Raw genomic sequence first — 22883 nt, 5'->3', positions numbered from 1 at the left:
AGAGTATCAAACCATCCAAAACATTCCCTTAAGTCAAAGCCTAATTCAGAGCAAGGCCTTAACTCTCTTCAATTCTGAGAGGGGTGAAGAAGTTTCAGAAGAAAAGCTGGGAACTAACAGAGGTTCGTTCATGAGGTTTAGGGAAAGAAGCAGTCTCTAAACCATTAATGTGCAAGGGAAAGCAGCAAGTGCTGATATAGAAGCTGCAGCCAGTTATCCAGAAGCTCTCACTAAGATGAAGGATGAAGAGGGCTACACTAAAGAACGTATTTCCAATGGAGAAAAAACAGCCTTATATTTGAAGAAGAAGCCATCTAGGACTTTCAGTGCCAAAGAAGAGAATTCAATGCCCAGCTTCAAAGCTTCAACGGAAAGGCTGACTCTCTTGTTCAGGGCTAATGCAGCTGTTAACTTTAGGTTGAAGCCAATGGTCATTTATCAATCAGAAAATCCTAGGTAATTTAAGAATTATTCTAAATTTACTCTGTGCTCTGTAAATGGAGCAACAAAGCCTGGATGACAGTACATCTGTTTACAGTATAGTTTAATGAATATTTTAAGCCCACCATTGAGACTTACTGCTCAGAAAAAAAGACTGCTTTAAAAATATTACTTCTCATTACGCACTTAGTTACCCAATAGCTCTGATAGAGATATACAATAATATGAATGTTGTTTTCAAATGTGCTAATCCATTCTTCAGCCCATGGATGAAGGAGTCATTTCAACTTTGATGTCTTATCATTTAAAAAACACATTTTGTAAGGCTATAGCTGCCATAGACAGTGATTTCTCTGATAGATCTGGTCAAAACAAGTAGAAAACCCTCTGGAAAAATTCACCATTCTAGATGTCATTAAGAATATATGTAATTTTCTGGGTATGGTGGCTCATGCCTATAATCCCAGCTATAATCCCAGCACTTTGGGAGGCTGAGGTCAGAGGATTGCTTGAGCCCAGGAGTTTGAGAGCAGCCTGGGCAACACAGTGAGATCTTGTCTCTGCAAAGAACCAACCAAACAAACCAAAAACAAAACAAAACAAAACCATATATCTATACGTAAAAAGGTCAAAATATCAACATGAGCAGGAAGTTGAAAAAAGTTTATTCAAACCCTCATGGATGACATTAAGGGTTCAAGACTTCAGTGGAGGAAGTAACTACCGATGTGGTAAAAATAGCAAGAGAACTAGAATTGGAGACTGACAATGTGACTGAATCACTGCAATCTTATCATAAAACTTGAATGGATGAGAAGTTGCTTCCAATGAACAAGCAAAGAAAGTGGTTTCTTGAGATGAAATCTACTCTTGGTAAAGATGCTGTAAACATTGTGTGAATGACAATAAAGCATTTAGTTTATTATATATACTTAGCTGATAAAGCAGTGGCAGAGTTTGAAAGAATTTACTACAATTTTGAATGAAGTTCTACTGTGGGTAAAATGTTATCAAATAGTATCACGAGGTGCAGAGACTTCATTGTTGTCTTATTTTAAGTAATTACCACAACCATCCCAACCTTCTGCAACCCTGATCCATAAGCAGCCATCAACATTGAGACAAGAACCTATACCAGCAAAAACATAACAAATTACTGAAGGCTCCGACAATCATTAGCATTTTTTGGCAATAAAGTAATTTAAGTATTTTTTTATTTAAGGTATGAACACTTTTAGACATAATATTATTGCATACTTAATAGACTATTGCATAGTGTAAGCATAACTTTTATATGCCAGGGGAAACCAAAAAGTTTGTGTGACTTGCTTTATTGCAATAGTTGCTATATTGCAGCAGTCTGGAACCAAACTCTCAACATCTCTGAGGTATTACAGACATAGCAGAAAACTTTCCAAGTTCTAGGAGAGATATGGGTATCCAGCTTCAGGAAGCTCAAATTTGCCTTTATTTTCATCTGTGCACTGTGCACTTCCTCCCTTATAAAACTGTTCTCCATAAACAGCTGGCCTGGTGGGTTCTGAATCAAAGTTTAGAACTAAGTAGAAAGGGCTAGAAATTGGGATTCATGGGGCCGCAGGTCCTCCCACAGGTGAAACACGGAGAAATCTCTTCTCTGGACCCTCCTACTTGTATTTAGTGAATGACTCACTCACCCTCACAATGCTCATTTTTTTCCTACCCTCTCCCACTCATGTGCTTGTTAAAAGTGAGGGAATCCTGTAATTTTGCAACCTCTCTCCAGAAACTATTACCAAAAAAAAAAAAAAAAAAAAAAAAAGATGTGAAATGACTATCAAAAAAGTGGTTTAAATTTACCTGAAAGGAGTTACAAAATGGTGGAATGAAACCACACAACAGTATTTTAATTTCTAGTTAATTTTTAATAGTCAAGATTTAATAACAGTTTATTTAAAAGGGCCTAAAGGTATATTTATTATTTGACAATTCCATTAATGTATTTAATACTGCACATTTCCACAATTTTCTTAATATATACCAAGTGATAATTACTATTTGTAGCTAACAGCCAAAAAATCTATACATTAATATTTAGTAGAAATATAGTCTGGTAACCTTTCATTATTCCATTTCACATACTCAATTTATTATAAGTATAGATAAAATTTTACTGCACAGTCATTGACTCTCTTCACCCTCTCTCCTCTCTCTTGTAGATATCATCTACCCTCCTTATCTCAACTACCACCATCAGACATATGACTTATAAATCTCAGACTTCAGCTTAGTTAGTTCTGTATTTTACTGGCCTATTGCCTGGTTTCACCTGCATGCCCTACAGATAGCTCTATCTTAGTATGTTTAAATAGAATCTCGTCTTCTTCCAACTTTCTTTCCCTAGACTAATTCCCTCTGCTAACCTATGATGGTACCTCAATTTTTTGGACCTTCCACGCACAGTCTTTTTTCATCATAGATTTTTTTTTGCAATCCCCCTCCTCCTTCCTCCCTCTGTGATGTCCTAGTTATGTCAGGCTTTTCTTAGCAGTGATTCCTTTCCTTTCTAGCCTCACCTCCTTACCCTACATTTGTGTTCACTTACACTGCTACATCATTAATAACCTTGAAACACCGCTCCGATTATTTCATTCCCTTGTTCAAAAACATCCAGGTGCTTCCTATCAAATAAATGTGCTTCAACCTTGTTTATCCAGACTCTACTGCCAATGACTCTTATTTTTCTTTTGCTTAGTTTTTAAAGTGCTTTTATACAGATTATATTATTTGATACTCACAAAAAATCCATAAGGTAAGAAATTCAGGTAAAAATATGCTCATGCTTCAAATGAGGAAAATTGGCTAGAGAAGAAAGCTAGATTGGTTAAGAAGAAAGGTTGTTTGATTAGAAATTATTGACTGGAAAATTGCAAAAATTCGTCTACAGCCCAAGACTCCTAATTCGCAATTCAAGGAGCTGGGCACTAAACCTTCCTCATAAAAAGGGAGCCTGGCCAAACTGGATGCTCACTGTTCCCAAAAGCCTTTCCCTCCCTCATGCTTTCTCTCATGCCATCTGACAATACTTAGCCTTATTCTCCATTCATCTACATCCTTTTCATCTTTTAAAGGCTTCATCTGTTCTTCCTCTGACTCATAGAATGATTCATACAATTGCTTTTAATCACACTCTGCTCTCTTGGTCTCCTTTTTACTGTTTTCAACTTCTTACTAAAATAAATTATTCTTGCTTAGCTTTTTACATACTTAGCTTTTCCTTTCAAACAGATTTTCATTATTGTGAGGTCTTGGCCTGTATTTTAAATGTCTTCGTATTCTCCACATATTGTATTTAGTATGTGCAGAGCAAAGATTTGCCACATGCATGTAGTTTTTGACATTGGATTTTTTTTAATGGCAAGATATTTTACATATACTGTTTGATTTGTTTTGATTTTTGTTTTCAGACTACAATATCGACATCATTCTATCTAGGATCCTTCTCGTGTGGAAAAACTGGTAGCATTTTTACTATTCAGCGAATCCCTGGAATGCTTTCCACAAAGTTGGCACTTGCTAAACATCGACTGACTTTCACTGAATTGTTAGAATCATCAACTGTATTAAATAGGCTACTAACGGCTACATCGCATTAATATTCTGAGAAATTAAAAACTCATTTTTCTACTTTTTGATTTTTCATTTCGTTCTAACTCAAGTATACTAAACACAGAATATGACTCTATCAAGTTGTTACTTTAAAGGAATCTGGCCATTTCTTATAATAACTGTTCTGCCGTTACTTTTTGGGAGCTTGCACTAATGCAAATAATTGTATTCAAAACAAAAACGGATGGCGATTAGGTCTTTCAGCTGAGCACAAATGAATAAAAATACTTCATTCCTTCACCCACCATACCATGATGTATTTTTCTAGCACTAGAAATGTTTTCTTCTCTAAGGTGCTCCTGCTGTTGAGAAAGCTTTTCTGATGTCAGTAAGCTTTTGAACAGCGCTGAACTGAGTTACATTTACCATGGAGCTCGCCATGTTGCCTTTTACGTGTCCCTGGCTTATATCTAGTATGGTAATTTTTTCAGGGTGGTCCAGGAAGCGAGCCACTTTAGCTAAAACCCCTGCGGGTTGACACACAAAGGCAGAGAATAGATTCAGTTTGAATGTTCCTGAATTACCTTCCTAAGACTGACAGTAAAGATGAATGAAACATTGTTAACACTGACTTAATACTGACCCTAGTGAACCAATACTGCAGTACTGAATTGTAACATTACCAAAGTACTGAGGATCAAAGACATCTATGTAAGATGTTTAAGGCTATCTGCACAAAATAAGAGCATTGTTCTTAACATCAGTTGTGTTGCTCGTGTGTAAACATCCTGCAGTATAAAAATTTTAGCTGTGTCTTAAAGACGCGACACAGGTTTCATCAAGACATGTTCCTGTACTTCTAGCGCCCCTGCCCTACTTGTACACAGTTAAGAGTTAGTCAGCACAGAGAAAAGCTTTGGCCCCAGCCGGACTTTTCAGACATTGCAGCTAAGAGAATTCACTAGTAATCCAGGGCTTAGTCTTCCACTCTGCAAGCACAAAAACATAATTTCATAATTTTATTGGGAGGTAATACAGCTTTAGAGAACCAATTCGCATGTAAAATTTCAGATTTGCCCTGAGTTACAAAGTTATAAGGAGGTCCAGAGTTCAAGAGGGCTGACTAGATGCAGCTCGTACCTGCCTCATCTACGGAAAGGAACCAAAATAGCAAATACTCACACTTCGAATAGACAATCTAAGAGAGCATATTGGGATTCAATAAAGAAGCAATGGGAAGCACCAAAAGCAAAGAAGGAGAGGGAAACAAGCAACCTGCTCAGCTGGGATTGGCTGGGAGCTGGGAGAACCTCCCACAAGTGGGGAAAGGGTAAGTGACAGATCCCCAGGGCTCCATAGTCCCTCTACAGACTTTCATGATCCCAGCTACAGGAGCGCCCGTTGACCTATACGGGGCTTGTGATTGTCATCGGGAGCTGCCTACAGGCTGTACAGAGGCATTGCTCTACAGAGGAAACTCAAGCTTAGTACCACAGGCTTCTGAGCCTTCAGCAGCTACAGCTTGGTGCCATTCTGAGAGCCAAACCCCCAAAGGACTGTGTCTCGCTCGTGCTGCCACTGCTGTTACTGTGCTGAAAATCGGAAGGGAGAGGCTGAGCATCTTCACATACCTCCAGGAAAAATCTTACTGCCATTGCTGTGGGCTGTTGTGGGACTGAGGTGCTTTCAAAGTGCACTCCCCACAGCGACCTATTTATTCTGTTCCCACTAAGTATAGCCCTGCCTTCTTGGTGGCAGGCCCACAGGTGGGGATATCCTGAAAGCCCAGCCTCCAAAGGTCTGCCTTACGCCCTGGAGCTGGGGCTGATGTTGCCATTGCTGCTGCTGGGCCAAAAAAGGAGAGGAGAGGCTGAGCAGGTAATTGTCACTGTTGCAGGCTGCTGTGGGACTGAGGAGCAAGGAAACCATGCATCCCACAGCTACCTCCTTACTCTGTTCCCACTGAGAGTGGCCCTACTTGCCCTGGTGGCAGGCCCATGATAATCTGCTGCTTCCCACACCTGAGCACTCCTCTGGTGGCGGGGGGACAACCCCACCTCTGCTTATCAAAACTAGCACCTGAACACACTACCAGGGGTCCTGAAGATAAGTCTACCAGCTTGGGCCTGTTCTCTGCATATGTGAATACACCATCCAGGGGTCTGGAAACCATCCAGCCCAGTTTGCCACTGTTGGAGGCTGAATACTCTTGGGATCTGAGGTTGGAGCAAACCAACCTGCCGATATGACCACAGATGACATCTACCCATATGTGTCTGCCCAATCTGTTGCAGCCACCACAACAGACCTTTTGGGTTCCCATATTATATCCAAGGTCCAGAAAACCAAGAACCCTCCCACATGCCTGGCTTACCACTGCCACTGATAGCATCTGAGCAAGCCACATGAAAGTCAATGAACTGGCCCACCATGACCCACTAATACTGATGCCAGCATATACTACCTTGGGGCCCACAGACAGGCATGCTAAGCTTACCACTGCCACCACTGGGGCCCAAAGACTGGCCAACCTAGCATCCTAGTTCCCAGAACATCTTCAACACAGCTTCTACTAATAATGATACCCTAGGCCACGGAGAAAATCACAGATACCACTGATGCTATTTATAGTCAGTAAAATCATATGAATATCACACTACCGCATGGACCTAAAATCAAAGGTAATGCACCCTCTCCAACCCAACTCATTTATACATCTTCAAGAAAAAGTCATCGCCTACAAAAGCAAATTCAAAAAATTAGAAACAATAGTTACACCAGATGCACAGATATCAATATAAGGACACAGGAAACATGAAAAAGCAAGGAAAGAAACTTTCAAATAAGCATGATAATTCTCCAATAACAGACCTTAATCAAAACAAAATTCACAAAATCCCAAAGAATTAAAAATGCTAATTTTAATGAAGCTCTGTGAGATACAAGATAATTCTGAAAAACAATAGAGAGAAATCAACAAAACAATTCAGGATATAAATGATAATTTTACCAAAGAAATAATTTTTTAGATAACCAAACAAATTCTGAAACTGAATAATTCACTGAATGAAATACAAAATACATTCACAAGTTTCAACAATAGAGTAGATCAAGTGGAAGAAAGAATCTCAGAACTTGAAGACAGGTCTTTCAAAATAATCCAGTCAGACAAAAAGAAAGAGAATGATCAATGCCTTCATGACATTTAGTACCAAATAAAGCAACCACATATTCAAATTATTGCTGTCTCTGCAGGAAAAGAGAGAATGAAAGGGTTAAAAAACCTACTTAATTGCTGGGTGCGGTGACTTACGCCTATAATTCCAGCATCTTAGGAGGCTGAGATGGGCAGTTCACCTGAGGTCAGGAGTTCGACACTAGCCTGGCCAATATGGTGAAACCTCATTTCTACTAAAAATACAAAAATTAGCTGGGCATGGTGGTGTGCACCTGTAATCCCAGCTACTCGGGAGGCTGAGGCAGGAGAATCATTTCAACCAGGAGGTGGAGTTTGCAGTGAGCCAAGATTGTACCATTGTATTCCAGCCTGGTTAACAAAGTGAGACTCTGTTTCAAAAAACCTACTTGACAGAATAATAGATGAAAATTTCCCAAGTCTAGCAAGAGACCTAGACATTCAGATATAGGAGACCCATATATCCCCAAACAGATATAATGCAGAAACGTGTTCTCCATAGCACATTATACTCAAAGTGTCTAAAGTTAAAGCAAAAGAGGATCCTAAAAGCAGAAAGAGAAAAGCATCTAGTCATCTATAAGCGAACTCCCATCAGACTAACAATGGATTTCTCAGCAGAAACTTTATGTGCCAGGAGATAATGGCATATTCAAAGTGTTGAAAGAGGAAAAAAAAAAACCAACCTGCCATTCAAGGATACTGTATCTAACTAAATTATCCTTCATAAATGAAGAAGATATAATGTCTTTCCTAGATAAGCAAATGATGGTTAAATTCATAACCACTAGATTGGCCCTACAAGAAATGTTCAAGAGAGCTCTAAACTTGGAAGTGAAAAGATGACATTCACAATCATGAAAATACACAAAACTGTAAAACTCATTGGTAAACTAAACTTACAAATGAGGAGAAGAAAGGACTCAAATGATACCACTACAGTAAAACACCAAACCACAATGACAAACAATAAAAGGGAAAGAAAGTAACAAAGAATATATAAAATAACCAGAAAACAATGAACAATATGACAGTAACAAAGTCTCATATATCAATAATAATTCTGAAAGAAAATTGATTAAATTCTCCACTTGAAAGATACAGACTGGCTGAATGAATAAAGAAAAACAATTCAAATATATGCTGCCTATAACAAATTAACTTTATCTACAAAGACACATATAGATTAAAAATACAGTGAGGAAAAAGATATTCCAAGCAAATGGAAACCAAAATAAAATAAGAGTAGCTATACTTTTATTAGATAAAGCAGACTTTAAGTCTAAAACAGTAAAAAAGAAAGAAAAAGAAAATCACTATATACTGATAAAGGGATTAATTCAGTAAGAGAATATAACAATCGAAAATACACATGCACCCAAAACTAGAGCACCAAGATTCATAAAATAAATATTACTAGGCCTAAAGAAAAACAGACAGCAATACAATAATAGCAAGGGACTTCAACACCCCACTCACAGCACTAAACAGATCATTGAGACAGAAAATCAACAAAGAAATATTAGTTTTAAACTAGACTACAGAACAAATGATCCTAACAGTTTTTTAAATAACATTTTATCCCACAACTGCACAATATACATTATTCTCATCATTACGTGAAACATTCTTCAGGATAGACCATATGTTAGGCCACAAAACAAGTCTCAACAAATTTTTTAAAAGAAAAATTTCATCAAGTATCTGCTTGGAATAAAATGAGAAATCAACAAACAAGGGACTTTGGAACCTATACAAATACATGAAAATCAAACAACATGCTTCTGAATGACCATTGCAAGGAAATAATTAAGACAGGAAAAACAATTTCTTGAAACAAATAAAAATGAAAATACATAAACTGTGATACAGCAAAAGCAGCACTAAGAGGGAAGTTCATAACAATAAATGCCTACATCAAAAATGTAGCAATACTTCAAATAAACAACATAATGATGCACCTCGGGAAACCAAAAAGCAAGAACAAACCAAACCTCAAATTAGTAGAAGGAAAGAAATAATAAAGATCAGAACAGAACTGAAGAAAACAAACTAAACACACACACACACACACACACACACACACACACACATACATACACGATCTGTGAAACAAAAAATTGGTTCTTTGAAAAGCTAAACCAAATTGATAAACCTCTAGATAGATTAACCAACAACAGATAGAAGACCCAAATAAACAAAATCAGAAAGGAAGAAGGAAACATTGCAACTGACATGACAGAAATACAAATGACTATCAGAGACTATTATGAACAGCTACAGACTAACAAACAAACTGGAAAACCTGGAGGAAATGGATAAATTCCTGAAAACGTACAACCTACCAGGATTAAGTCAGAAAGAAATAGAAAATCTGAACAGTTCAATAATGTGTGGCAAGATTGAATCAGTAATAAAAAGTCTCCCAACAAAGAAAAGTTTAGGACTTAATAAATTCACTGCAGAATTCTACCAAATGTATAAAGAAGAACTTAATAGTAATTCTTCTAAAACTAGTATGGAATATTGATAAAGAAGGAATTCTTCCAAAATCACTATCAGGACAGTATTACCCTGATTTCAAAACCAAACAAGGACACAACGACAACAATAACAACAAAACTACAGGACAATATCCTCGATAAACATAGATGCAAAAATTCTCATACTAGCACGTCAAACCGCACATCAAAAAGATAATACACCGTGATCAAGTGAGATTTAAAACAAGGTTGCAAGGATGGTTCAACATATGCAGATCAATAATCATGATACATCACATCAACAGAATGAAAGACATAAACCATATAATCATCTCAATAGACACAGAAAAGGCATTCGAGAAAATTAAGCTTCCCATCATAATAAAAATGCTCAACAGACTAGGAATGGAAGAAACTTACTTCAAAGTAATAAAGGCCATATATGAAAAACCCACAGCTAACATCATGTTCAACAGGAAGAAGCTGAAAGCCTTTCCTCTAAGATAAAGATCAAGATAAGGATGCCTGCTTTCACCACTCCTATTCGACAAACTACTGAAAGTCCTACCCAGAGCAATCAGGCAAGAGAAAGAAAGAAAAGGAATTCGAATGCGAAGAAAAGTAAGTCAAATTGTCCCTATATTCTGATGACGTTATTTTATATCTAGAAAACCCAAAGACTAATATTGCTGGCTAAATTGGATATCTATATGCAGAAGAATGAAACTGGACCCCTATCTCTCACCATATACAAAAATCAACTCAAGATGGATTAAAGAATAAAATATAAGACTACTATAAAACTATAAAAACTAAAAACTACTATGAAACTCTAAAACTACTAGGAAAAATGGGGTAAAACTTGGGAACATTTGTCTAGGCAAAGATTTTACAGCTAAAACTTCAAAAGCACAGACAGTGAAATGAAAATAGACAAATGAGGCTATATTAAATGAAAAAGCCTCTGCACATCAAAGGAAATGATCAACAGAGTGAAGGGATAAACTATTGAATGGGAGAAAATATTTGCAAACTATTTATCTGACAAGGAAGTAAAATTTAAAATATACATGATATTCAAACAACTCAGCAGTTTAAACAAAACAAAACAAAAAAATACAAATAATCCCATTAAAAACCAGGCTAAGGAGATGATACACATTTCTCAAAAAAAGACATAGATAGCCAATAGGTATATGAAAAAATGCCCAACATCACTAAGCATCAGGGAAATATAAATCAGAATCACAATGAGACAGCATCTTACCCCAGTTAGACTGGCTAATATTAAAAAGACAAAAAATCACAGAAACAGATGAGGATTCAGACAAAAGAAAACTCACCCCCCTCTTTGTGGAAATATAAATTAGTACAATCACCATAAAAAACAGTGTGGTAAGCTGGGTGAGGTGGCTTACACCTTTAATACCAGTGCTTTTGAAGGTAAGGTGGGAGGACTGCTTGAGTCAGGAGTTCTAGACTGGCCTGGGCAACATAGAGAGACCCCCATCTCTACAAAAAATTTAAAGAAAATAGCCAGGTGTGGTGGTGTGCACCTGTAGTCCTAACTACTCTGGAGGCTGAGGCAGGAAGATTGCTTGAGTCCAAGAGTTCAAGACTGCAGCTATCATCGCACAACTGCACCCCAGCTTGTGAAACATAGCAAAACTCTACCTCAAAAAAACAAAACAAAACAAAACAACAAAAACAGAAACAACAAAAAACCCAGAAAAAAACAGTATAGAAATTTTTCAAAAAACTAAAAATAGAACTACCATACTATCCAGCAATCCTAGCACTAGGTATTTATCCAAAGGAAAAGAAACCTATATATCAAAGGAATACCTGCACTTGTGTGTTCCTTGCAGAACTATTTATAATAGCAAATATATGGAATCATCCTAAGTGTCCATTGACAGATGAATAAAGAAACTATCATGTATACACACAATGGAATACTATCTGGCCACCAAAAAGAATGAAATCATGTCATTTTTCAGCAACACGGTTGGAACTGGTGGTTACTATGTTAAGTGACATAAGCCAGGCATGGAAAGACAGATGCTGCATGTCCTCCATCGTAAGTGGGAGCTGAAGAAATTGATCCCCATTGAGATAGAGAATAGAATGACAGATACCAGAGGCTGGGAAGGGTATGTGGATGGGAGTGGGGATAAAGAGAGGTGTGTTTGTGAGTACAAATGTGCAATTATAGAACAAATTAGCCCCAATATTTGATTGTAGACTTGGGAGACTATAGTTAGCAATGATGTATTGTATATTTCAAAGTAGCTGAAAGAGGGGACTAGAGATGTTACCAACACACAGAAATGATAAATACTCAAGGTGATGAATACTCCCCAAATATCCTGATCTGATCATTGCACATTCTATGCATGTAACAAATATTCACATGTACCTTATAAATATGCACATTTTTTGTATCAGTAAAAAAAAAAAGAATTTTTTAAAAAGTTACAAGGGATTCATTTATCTTTAGTCAGGGAATAGTTGTTTGGTTGATTCCTCATCTACCACAGAACAGAACACAGCAATCAGAAAAAAAAAAAAAAAAAAAACATGTTGGAAATCCATATGGGACACTTCATCCAGGGTGTACAAAAGGCTTGAACATTTTCCCTACTCCAACTGCATAATTTTTAGTGTCCGAAATATTGACTACCCTCAGAAACATCTCCTTTTTGACCAGTGTTGATCTATATTTGTTTGGACCATTTTTTTTTCTAGATTCAATGCTGATTTCCTCCCTTCAGTGAGGTCATTAGATAATACCTATATTTTAATCCCTTTGAGGAGATTCAGGATTCATTACAGCCTAGTGGTAACGCACATGTTATCTGAGGTAAACAGACCTAAATTTAGGACACATATTCAACACTTCACATTTGTGTGATCTTAAGCAATTTTCTCCAAGTCTCAATTTTTCCATCCATCAAATGGAGATGATACTTACACCTATATCATAAAGTTGCTCTGAGGTTTAACTGGATTATTCATGTAAAGTCCTTAGCACATAGTAAAGTGGTCAAAAGTGGCAGCTGTTAGTATTGTGTGTGTATTATTGCATATGAATGAAATTTGACTTTCTCCCCACTGAACTTGGCATTCTTCTCTCCATGTTGAACTGATGAAACTGCACAGACAGTACTGTATAGCTGGCAATGTTTTTATCACATGTAAACAATGTGCATGACAGGCAAAATATCAAGATGTCAATTTCTAAAAAAAAAAAATGAAGAAAACACAGGTAAAACTAGTATCCCCATTTTAAACCCATGGAAACTGAAGCTTAGACATTAATAAAATTTGACCAAAAAGCTAGTAAGATATGAAGTATACCAACAAAGGTGGTCAAAAAGCAAATTCCTCTAAAATAAAGTTCATCTTTCTTATTATTTCAAAAATTGGTGAAATATTTGCACATGGGAAAGAAAAATACACCAAATAAGCTGATTAAAATATTTTAGTAAGCAACAGGAATAAATAATGACATAGCTTGTCGCATGCTGAATAGTGCAGATTTAGGCATGTTTTATAAAACTCAGACACTGAGATGTGTTTGGTTCTTAGATTCTTTTTAGCACCTTCTTTGCCGGGACGGTCATACCCTTAATACTGACTATTCTATTCATCATTTCTCATTTTCTGCTTAGCATTGAAGAAGTCTATTCCTTTCTTTTAAAGGAGAATTGGTGTAAATCCATCCATATTATAAATCATACGAGGTCCACTTTTGCATGTCTCTTAATTTTATCTTTTCCTAAGATTTTTGTCATTACCCATAGAGAGAACTTGTCACAATGCCTCTAGCACAGAACTGTCTAGTGCAGAATTCCTAATCAGGCCTATATCTTCAGTTGCCTATTTGATATCCCACACTTTGAAGTCAAGCAGGCATTTCTTTCATACTAGCATGCCTTAAATAATTTCATTGTTCTTTATTCCTAAGCCCATTCTACCCTTATTCTCCCCATCTCAGTGAACTGTACCACTCTTAACCCAACAGCTCTAATTAGAAAACAAAGCATCATCCTTCAGTCTTTCCTGTCCAATCAATTACCACGGCATGCCCATTCTTCCTCAGCACTCTCTCTCAGATGCCACCTGGTCTCTGCATCCTCCTACAACCACCCTGTTCAGGCCACTGTAACTGATCATCTGTGTTGCTCCAACAGCCACCTGAGCTCTTCAATCTTTTCTTTGCCTTGCAGCCAGAGCAGAATGATATTTCCAAAATAGAAATCTAATTTTGTCATTTTACCTAAAACTTTTTAGGTGTCACCTCTTTCTATTGCAAGAATGAAACACAACTCCTTTATATGGCCACAGGGCCCTATAAGATTGACTCCTTGCCCTCCTCTCCAAACTCTTGTTATTCACTCATTTGAGCTCTAGTTTTTTGCTGTATCCAAGCTTTCAGTTCCATGGAGGCATCCCATCCACTTAGCCAGCGCACTTGTGAATTTCTCACTTCACAAACACACTTTCCTTGTCTCTTCACTGGGATACCTTGACATCATCTGCAAAGTTCAGCTAGAACATAATATTTTTAAAGATGTTTTTTCTGAACCTGGTTTGGGAAGGATGTTCTTGTCTTAGTAGAGCACTTATCACATTTATTTTATGCTTGTCTGTTCACTTATCTGTGTACCCCCAAAGTCTGAAAGGTCCACGAATTAAGAGGCCATGGTTCTCTTGTTTGCTGTTGTGTCCTCAGCACCTAGCCAAGTGCAGGCACACAGGTGCTCAATTCACAGTTTTTGCATGAATGAGTGATATAAAATTATCAAAAAATATTTATTGTGAAATAAATCTTTATTAAACTGCAATTCAACATCTAGATTCCATCTCATGATTTACTCCAACTAGGAAATCTTTCAAGCGGCAGGTTTCTTCTTTCAAAGAAAAATGTATGCTGTACATTATGAAGTCAAAAACTTCACAGTGTGAATTTATTTCAAATGGAGGGTGCCGCTGTATTTGCTTATATTTAATCATTTGATTTCAGCCAAATTTATCGTCTACTTTGCTTTATCGCATCCTTAAAAACCTTGCTGTAGTGCTTCCTACATTACAGGACTGCAATGAAAATGGAATGATTAAAAAAAAAATCCCAAATCAAAGTGTTTTGCATAAATGCATGAATATTAGCTGCCTATAGTTGCAAATGTTGTAGTTTCCCCTTATCTGTGGAGGATACATTTCAAGATGCCCCAGTGGATGACTGAGGACACAGATAGTACCAAACCCTGTAAATACTAATAAATACATACATATAATAAGGTTTAATTTATAAATTTGGCATAGTAAGAGATTAACAACAATTAATAATAAATAACAGAATAATTATAACAACATATTAAAATAAAAGTTATGGAAATGTGGTCTCTCGCTCTCAAAATATCTTATTGTTCTCTACTGCAGTAACTAACACCATGAAAAGGAAACTGCTGACAAGGAGGGGACAACTGTAAACACTCCAGAGACATTTTGATTCATGGAAAAATTGAAGGGACTTTTTAAAATATATTTTTTGAGACCAAGTCTTGGTCTGTCGCCCAGGCTGGAATGGGGTGGCGTGATCTCAGCTCACTGCAACCTCTGCCTCCCAGGTTCAAGCAATTCTCCTGCCTCAGCCTCCTGAGTAGCTGGGATTACAGGCACCCGCCACCACACCTGGCTAAGTTTTTTGCATTTTTAGTAGAGATGCAGTTTCACCATGTTGGACAGGCTGGTCTCAAACTCCTGACCTCCAGTGATCTGTCTGCCTCGGCCTCCCAAAGTACTGGGATTACAGGTGTGAGTCACTGTGTCTGGCCTGAAGGGACATTTTTGTTTTCATGGTTCTCTTTGTATTATTTGTGTTAAGTATATGGTAGATGTGGTGATTTCCAATGACAAACAATAAGGACTTCCCATTAAATGACAAAAAATAGGTTTTGCTACAGTATGATAAAAAGTAGATGAAGACATGAGGGAAGAAAGATACTACTGGCAAAGTGCACTCACTCTTTACTTGAAGATACTTTCTGGCATTGAAAGTCAAGAAAGTGGTAAGATAGAAGCCAAATGAAATAAATATGTTGCTTTTAGCTTTCTGTGCTTGATAGGGCTTGGCTCTGTGTCCCTACCCAAACCTCATCTTGAATTGTACTAATCCCCATGTGACAAGGGCAGGACCAGGTGGAGACAATTGAATCAAGGGGACAGTTTCCCCGTACTGTTCTTGTGAGAGTGAATGAGTTCTCAGGAGATCTGATGGTTTTATAAGGGATTTCCCCCTTCGCTTGGCTCTCACCCTCTCCTGCTGCCCTGGGAGGAGCTGCCTTCTGCCATGATTGTAAGTTTCCTGAGGCCTCCCCAGCCATGTGGAACTGTGAGTCAATTAAACTTCTTTTCTTTATAAATTACCCAGTTTCAGGTATTTCTTCATAGCAGGGTGAGAACTGACTAATACAATGCTTTTTGTACTTTTGCATTTATTCTTCATACATGCACTTTTAGGGATGGTGGCCAAGGTAAGAAAGGGGTGAATAATCAAGATACATGAGAGGGTTTTAAGAAGCAAATTCACATGTGGAAACTGAGTTCCTTGATCTCTCACTTGACCCAATCCTGGCCTAGATTCTTTTCACCTTAGACACCAAAATAGCATATTGACGAGGAGAGAGATTTTCAGATGCTTTCTATTAAAATATATATTTTTAAACATGTTGTTGAAGAAGTACTGGATCTATTTTATTCACTGGTTCCAAATTAAATGTGTTGCCTTTCTCCCTTCATTTAATCTCAGTCACTAGCAATCCTTGATGATATATGAGAAGAAAACTCTTTCAGTCATCACCCAGTTTTTCCTGCTTTGCCAAGTGCTCTTGTCCTTTTCACATGGGAGCTTGGTTTACACTGGTAATTTTCTATGCCCCCTGACACCTTAATGATAAGATTTCAGCTATATGAATGATGCATTGTGGGAAACAATACAATGGGATTAATTAAAATAAGACTTCAAATAATCTATTTTGGGCTTGACTTGGATATGTTTCAGTACAATAAAAGAAAAATGGAATTTGCATAATAATTAAATCATTTTGCCAAAAGGTCATGTCTAGAAATTAAAGTTTTTAAGAGCAACTTATCTCACAAAATATTAGCTTGGTGCAAAAGTAATTGCTGTTTTTGTCATTACTTTCAATGTATTGAAATTATTTGTATTATTTGTGTTAAGTATATGGTAGATGTCGTGATTTCCAATGACATTGAAAGTAATGGCAAAAACAGCAATTACTTTTGTACCAACCTAATACAAAGTGTAGGTGCCCCATCTTTGACTCAGCCGTGGTATTCCTGACATGAGAACTGATTGTGCAAATGGTAATCTAGTTTAGAAAAGAGTAGTCCATAAGCACCACTGCAGAAAACACTTCTGGACACAGGTTATTTTCACTCAATAAAAGCTTTTCTAATGAATTACAACAGCAAAATTTTGAAGGGCATATTTGAAAACCTTCCTTTCAGAAACTGCAAATATAATAGAAACTCTTTAAATGGAGGTTTTATAATAAAGAAAGAAATACTCTCACAAGACAGAATTGAAAAAAAACCCAGAGTACTAGTTAAATGAACTAATACTGAGTGGGTTACATTTGATTGCCCATCCAGGGACAGGTGATACAAAGTGGAAATTCGAAACTGAAACCCCAAGAATCAAGTCTGGACACCAGAGGACATGTGAGAGTTAGAATAAAAATCCGTCCTCTTATGGAGCTTGTTGTTTCTGCCTACATTCTGAATGGGGAAAAATGTCTCAATAGGCCTCTCTAATATACAGGTTGGGGGTCCTAATTCACATTATTTGGCATTGGAACTCCTCAAATTAAAAAAAAATTATATAGAAATTGACCCTAGCAAATATAAAAGCAAAACTGCTCTCAGGGTTTTTAATCCCTGCACTAGGATTGTATAGGCTTTCTGCATATAAAGTCCCATTGAAAGTCAATTCATAAGACAAAATTATTATATGCAAGGAAATGATATACCATAAGCAAGAAGCAGTTGAAGCAAAAAACATAAGATCTGGACCTTAGATCTTCAGTAATAAAACTGTGCAACAAAGATTATAAAATAAATATCTAAATTATTAAATATGTAAAAAAGAAACGATATGAAGAAAAAAATAAAGCATGATAGAAAGTCAAAGATAAATATATGGAAAAACTCCACACAGATCTTCTCAAAATGCAAGTATAGTTATCAAAATAAATCTCAGTGGATGAGTTAAGTAGCAAATACATATAGAGAGAATTAGCCAAGTAGAAGATGAGTCTGAGGGAAGAACAGAAATTAATAAAATAGAAAATAAAAAGAATAGAAGTTTCCAAAAGAAAAGTGAGAACTAAACATAGCTTAAAAAAAATCGTATAAAATATACAAACTTCTAGAAAGATAAATTGAAAGAGAAAAGGAAAAGAGAGAGACAGAGAGGATAGAAGAACATTATTAGTAATAAAATGGAGACATAAATAGACATGCAATAGAGACTTTTAAGAATTTTATGATAATTATAATAAATTTACACTATTATTTTGAAAATATAGATAATACATACAACTTTCTTAGGAAAAAATACAGAAATAAAACTTAAGAAGAAATAACCACTTAAGAAAGCCAAACAATGGGCCAAAATCTAGCTACATATATACAGGTAGATTTATAATTTTACCAAACCTACAAAATTAAATTATCTCAATCTTATTTGAAGTTTACAGATTAAAGAAACAAGGAAGATAGTACCTCAACTCAATTAATGAAGCCATTATAAACTTGATTCTATAAACAAACAGATTTAAAGCCCCATATACATGCAAAAATACTAAAATGAAATATGCTTTTTTTTTTTTTTTTTTTTAAGACGGAGCCTCTCTCTATCGCCCAGGTTGGAGTGCAGTGGCGTGATCTTGGCTCACTGCAAACTCCGCCTCCCGGGTTCCCGCCATTCTCCTGCGTCAGCCTCCCGAGTAGCTGAGACTACAGGCGCCGGCCACCATGCCCGGCCAATTTTTTTGTATTTTTTTAGTAGAGACGGGGTTTCACGGTGGTCTCGATGTCCTGACCTCATGATCTGCCTGACTCGGCCTCCCAAAGTGCTGGGATTACAGGCGTGAGCCACCGCGCCCGGCCCTAAAATGAAATATTCTGAAATTTAATCCAGCAATTTATAAAATTATGTCATGAACAAGTGAGTTTCTTCAAGCATATATGGGTGGCTTAACACTAGTAAATCTAAAAATGCAATTAATTACACTAACAGATTGAAGGAAAAGATTATGTAATATGTTCAATAAATGCAGAAATTTTTATAATGTTTAATACTTTTTCCTGATAAAATCTCTTCTCAAACTAAATGTTTTCTTAACCTGATAAAATGTTACTAGAATCTTATAGTATACATTATTTTAAATGGGGGACCATTATAAGATTTTCCTTTTCAATGAGAAAAAGACAAAAATGCCTGCTCTACTGCTTCCATCCAACATTATACTAATGGGCACAACATGACAAAATAAATATGAAAACTGATGTTAAGAATTGTCAAAGAAAAGACAAACTTTGATGAGTGAATGAAAAGAAATGATTGAGCTCTAAGTGCAGGGCAGGTCCTAGGGACTGTAAGTCAATATTGTCAATTCTATAAAGGGTTGACATTCGATATCGTAGCCATTCCTTAAGTAACAGAAGATCTTCTGAGAGTATTTTTCACTAAAGTGCTATAAATCATCATTTAGTCAGTAAGGTAGTCTCTGAAACACTCAACCAACAGGATTCTGTGGGGACGCAACAGTGCACAAGGTATAGTATTAATAAATAAACCACCCCAAATTTATGTCTTACTAAATTTCTTATTGAATGGAATACTAAACTGGATAACTGCAACTTTAATCTCAGAGTGAAGATTAAGCCTCAAGGTGAGCTTGTGCCCTCTGCTATGTGAAGCAGTCCAGGGAATAATTCCTTCTGGTAGGTCATAATGATCTCATTGCAAGCTTCTGAAGACTTGAAAATATAGCACTCAAAGAGCTGTAAACTGGGTTTATTTTGCTAGTGCTATTTCAAGTAACTGTAAAGAAAGAAAATAACCCTCTAAATGAGTGCCAGCATATGAAAGATGTGGTTTATCCACAGTAGAGGCCCTAATGGGCTTGTCTCATCTCCTCTTTTCACTATTGTCCTTTTCTTTCTTCTTTGGATATGATGTACCTTCATTTTCTCTCTTAATTGCTTGGTTTGTCCTGTTCTTACTCCTCAGTCTGTCTTTGATTTGCTCTCATGAGACCCACCCTCCCTGTGTGCCCTCTCCTTTGTTCCTCCTCTTTTCTTTCTCCTTTTCCTTACCCTGTGACTGGAATGACCGTTGCATTTTTAAGAAAATAATTGCAATATTTGTTGAATAACATGACTAAATATTGCTCTTAATTAGGAAATAACTTTAATCTTTCTAGACTTCTTAATCATTACACTACCAGAAGAGATTAAACCACACTTACTTATTTTTTTCTTTTTAGTGCATTACTGGCTTTTGATTGGGTAAAGTGGAAGGTGCCTATCTTCCTGATGATGGTAAAGTTTGCTGTCAACACTTTTGGGTTTTGTGCTGAGAAAAGGTGTGGTAGGAGGTTAGGAAAGGTTAAACTGGTGGCAATGGAAACCAAGGTATGGGTAGGATGAGATATGAGGCTGCGGGACCTGTGAGAAGTTTATTATAATCTACATCTGAGATGAAAAGGGTCTGTCTAAACTATAGTAGTGACGTTAGAAGGGGAAGGTAAATGACAGATGGGAGAAAGCAGAGCAGTATGCACAGGACTTTTGATTTACTGAATAGTGGTTGAGTGAATGAAGAAGGAGTGGCAATAATCACCAAAACCATTCCTGACAAACTGCTGGTCTAATGTCTGCATGGTACTCAGTAGCCTCAAAATCAAAGTCCATGGCACCCAGATTTACCAGCCCTGTGTTCTGGGGTAAATAATTTTCTGGGCTTTCACTACCCCACTTATAATGCCACTTGCCCTGTCTACATCAGTGAATTGTGAAGCTCTGATAAGACACTGACAATAGTAAAATGTTCTATGAATATTATATGATGGGATCGTACCAATGGTTCCTCAACTTCATTACCACTAGAGACACGTTTTAAAGGCTGAGTGATAGCATGGAAAGGTTGTGATTTGCGGGCCATGATACTGACTTTGCTGTGTACTAGCTTCATAAGTTCAAGTTAATCAACAAGTCTCTCTAAGTCTCAGTCTTGGCATCTGTAAAATAGGGATAATGGCATCATCCTTCATTTTGCAGATTTAGAGATACATTTGTGAAAACGCCTGGCACTTAATAAATAAGTGTTTTTTTTCCTGTACTTTTATGTTTTTTTTCCTGCATGTGCATCCCATATCAATCCATACAGGAAAGATTTTATTTTCTGCCAACAAAACAAACTGAACAAAAGTAAACATGAATTGCGTTTTATATTTTTAAATTAGACCTACCTCTTTCTACCTGTAACAATTGATAGATTATCTAAAGAGCAGATAGGCATTTAGCATGGACTATTAGATTTTTTGGACTATATTCAAAATATTGGCTCTTTCTTTAAGATAAAATAAAATTTCTGTACTTTAAATACAGAATAGAACTTTTTATTATACTGATAAATTAAGGCAGCAGTTACAAATATTAGAGCAGCTTATACTTACAGGGTATTATATAAATTTAAGGTAGAATCAAGACTTTCAATACCTCTTGATAAAATAATTCCTAATTTTTAGTGTTTTCAAACATTTTCAGTAAATACACAGATGTTGTTATATATTTTACAGAATTGTTAGGATGATAAAGCACAATGATATACAAAGGTAGCAGAAGCTGGGAAGGGAGGAGAGATGGGGGGTCAGGGAAGATATTAGGTAAAGGACACAAAATGACAGCTAGATAAGAGGAGCAAGTTCTAGTTTTCTACACCCCTGTAGGATGACTCTAGTTCACAATAATACATTATATAGCTTCAACTAGCTACAAGGATATTGAAAGTTCCCAACACAAAGAAATGATACATGTTTAACATGATGGACATGCTAATTATGCTGATCTGATCACTCTATTTTATATGTCTAAACATCAATACGAGCCCCATGAATATACATAATTATTTGTCAATTTAGAAAACAAAATAAAATAAACCAAAAACAATTTAAAAACCAAAATAAGCTAAACCAAACACAAATGGCAGAAACTAGAAGAAATTTTAACAACATACAGTAAAAGGTATAATATCTATTATTCTCACAGCTACTATAAATCAGTAAGAAAATCAATTTGTATATGGACAATTCAAAGAAATACGAAGATCCAATAAACCTATGCAAAAGTCTTTTTAAAAAAATGTACAGAGGAGCCAGTACCCGTGCCTGGCACAGAGTATAGGCTCATAAGACACATTACCACGTTCACCTCTCACGTGCTTTGCCATTTAACTATCAAAGACCTTTTCTGGTAGATTATTTTCAACTTCCTGAGTTTGATCTTTTGACTGTCTTCCAGCTTCTTTCCAAACTGAAAGAATCATCCCCCAGTGTCTTCCTCTTCCACCTACCAGGAGGAAAATTTCAAGGGGGAAAGAAAACCAGCCCAGGGTTAGGGAGTCCCATCTCTCAGTTTACTGCTCTCTGCTTTACTTACAACAGTACTCGCAATCTTTCCTTTTGCTCTCTCTGTCCACACAAAAAAGTACAAACTGTTTCTTGAACTGGGGAGATTAAGATCCTTTTGCTCCCTTCTCTATTTCTACTTCACAACAATTTAGTTTCTCTGGGGAAGAATGATCTAGGATATTCCCTCCCTCCTATTTTGGGGCAGAGTGACTTGTAGGACTTAATTTTCCATGTGTTTACTAGTTATTCATTCAACAGCCTTGTCCGACAGGTTTCTTTGAAAAAACGGTTTCAAACACCGAGATTAAAGTTACAAAATATAAGCTTTTAAAAGCAAAACAAAACAAAAAACCAAGAAGGAAATAAATTAGATTTCAGTTCTTCACCACGAAATGTCAAAAGTTTAATCACCTGATGGTAAATGGCATGGTGAAAGAAACTGCACAGGGG

The 22883-nt window shown here is 36.6% G+C and overlaps 1 protein-coding gene across 1 annotated transcript in view; it reads right to left on the bottom strand.

Annotated features, from left to right (window-relative positions):
• The window catches only part of FREM2 (FRAS1 related extracellular matrix 2), a 182606-nt gene that overhangs the window by 58733 nt on the left and 100990 nt on the right, over positions 1-22883 (bottom strand). The gene's annotated exons all lie outside the window — the stretch shown is intronic.

Source organism: Papio anubis, chromosome 15, assembly GCF_008728515.1.
Source record: "Papio anubis isolate 15944 chromosome 15, Panubis1.0, whole genome shotgun sequence".
Taxonomy (NCBI): Eukaryota; Metazoa; Chordata; class Mammalia; order Primates; family Cercopithecidae; genus Papio; species Papio anubis.
This window is presented reverse-complemented; position numbering and strand designations above follow the sequence as displayed.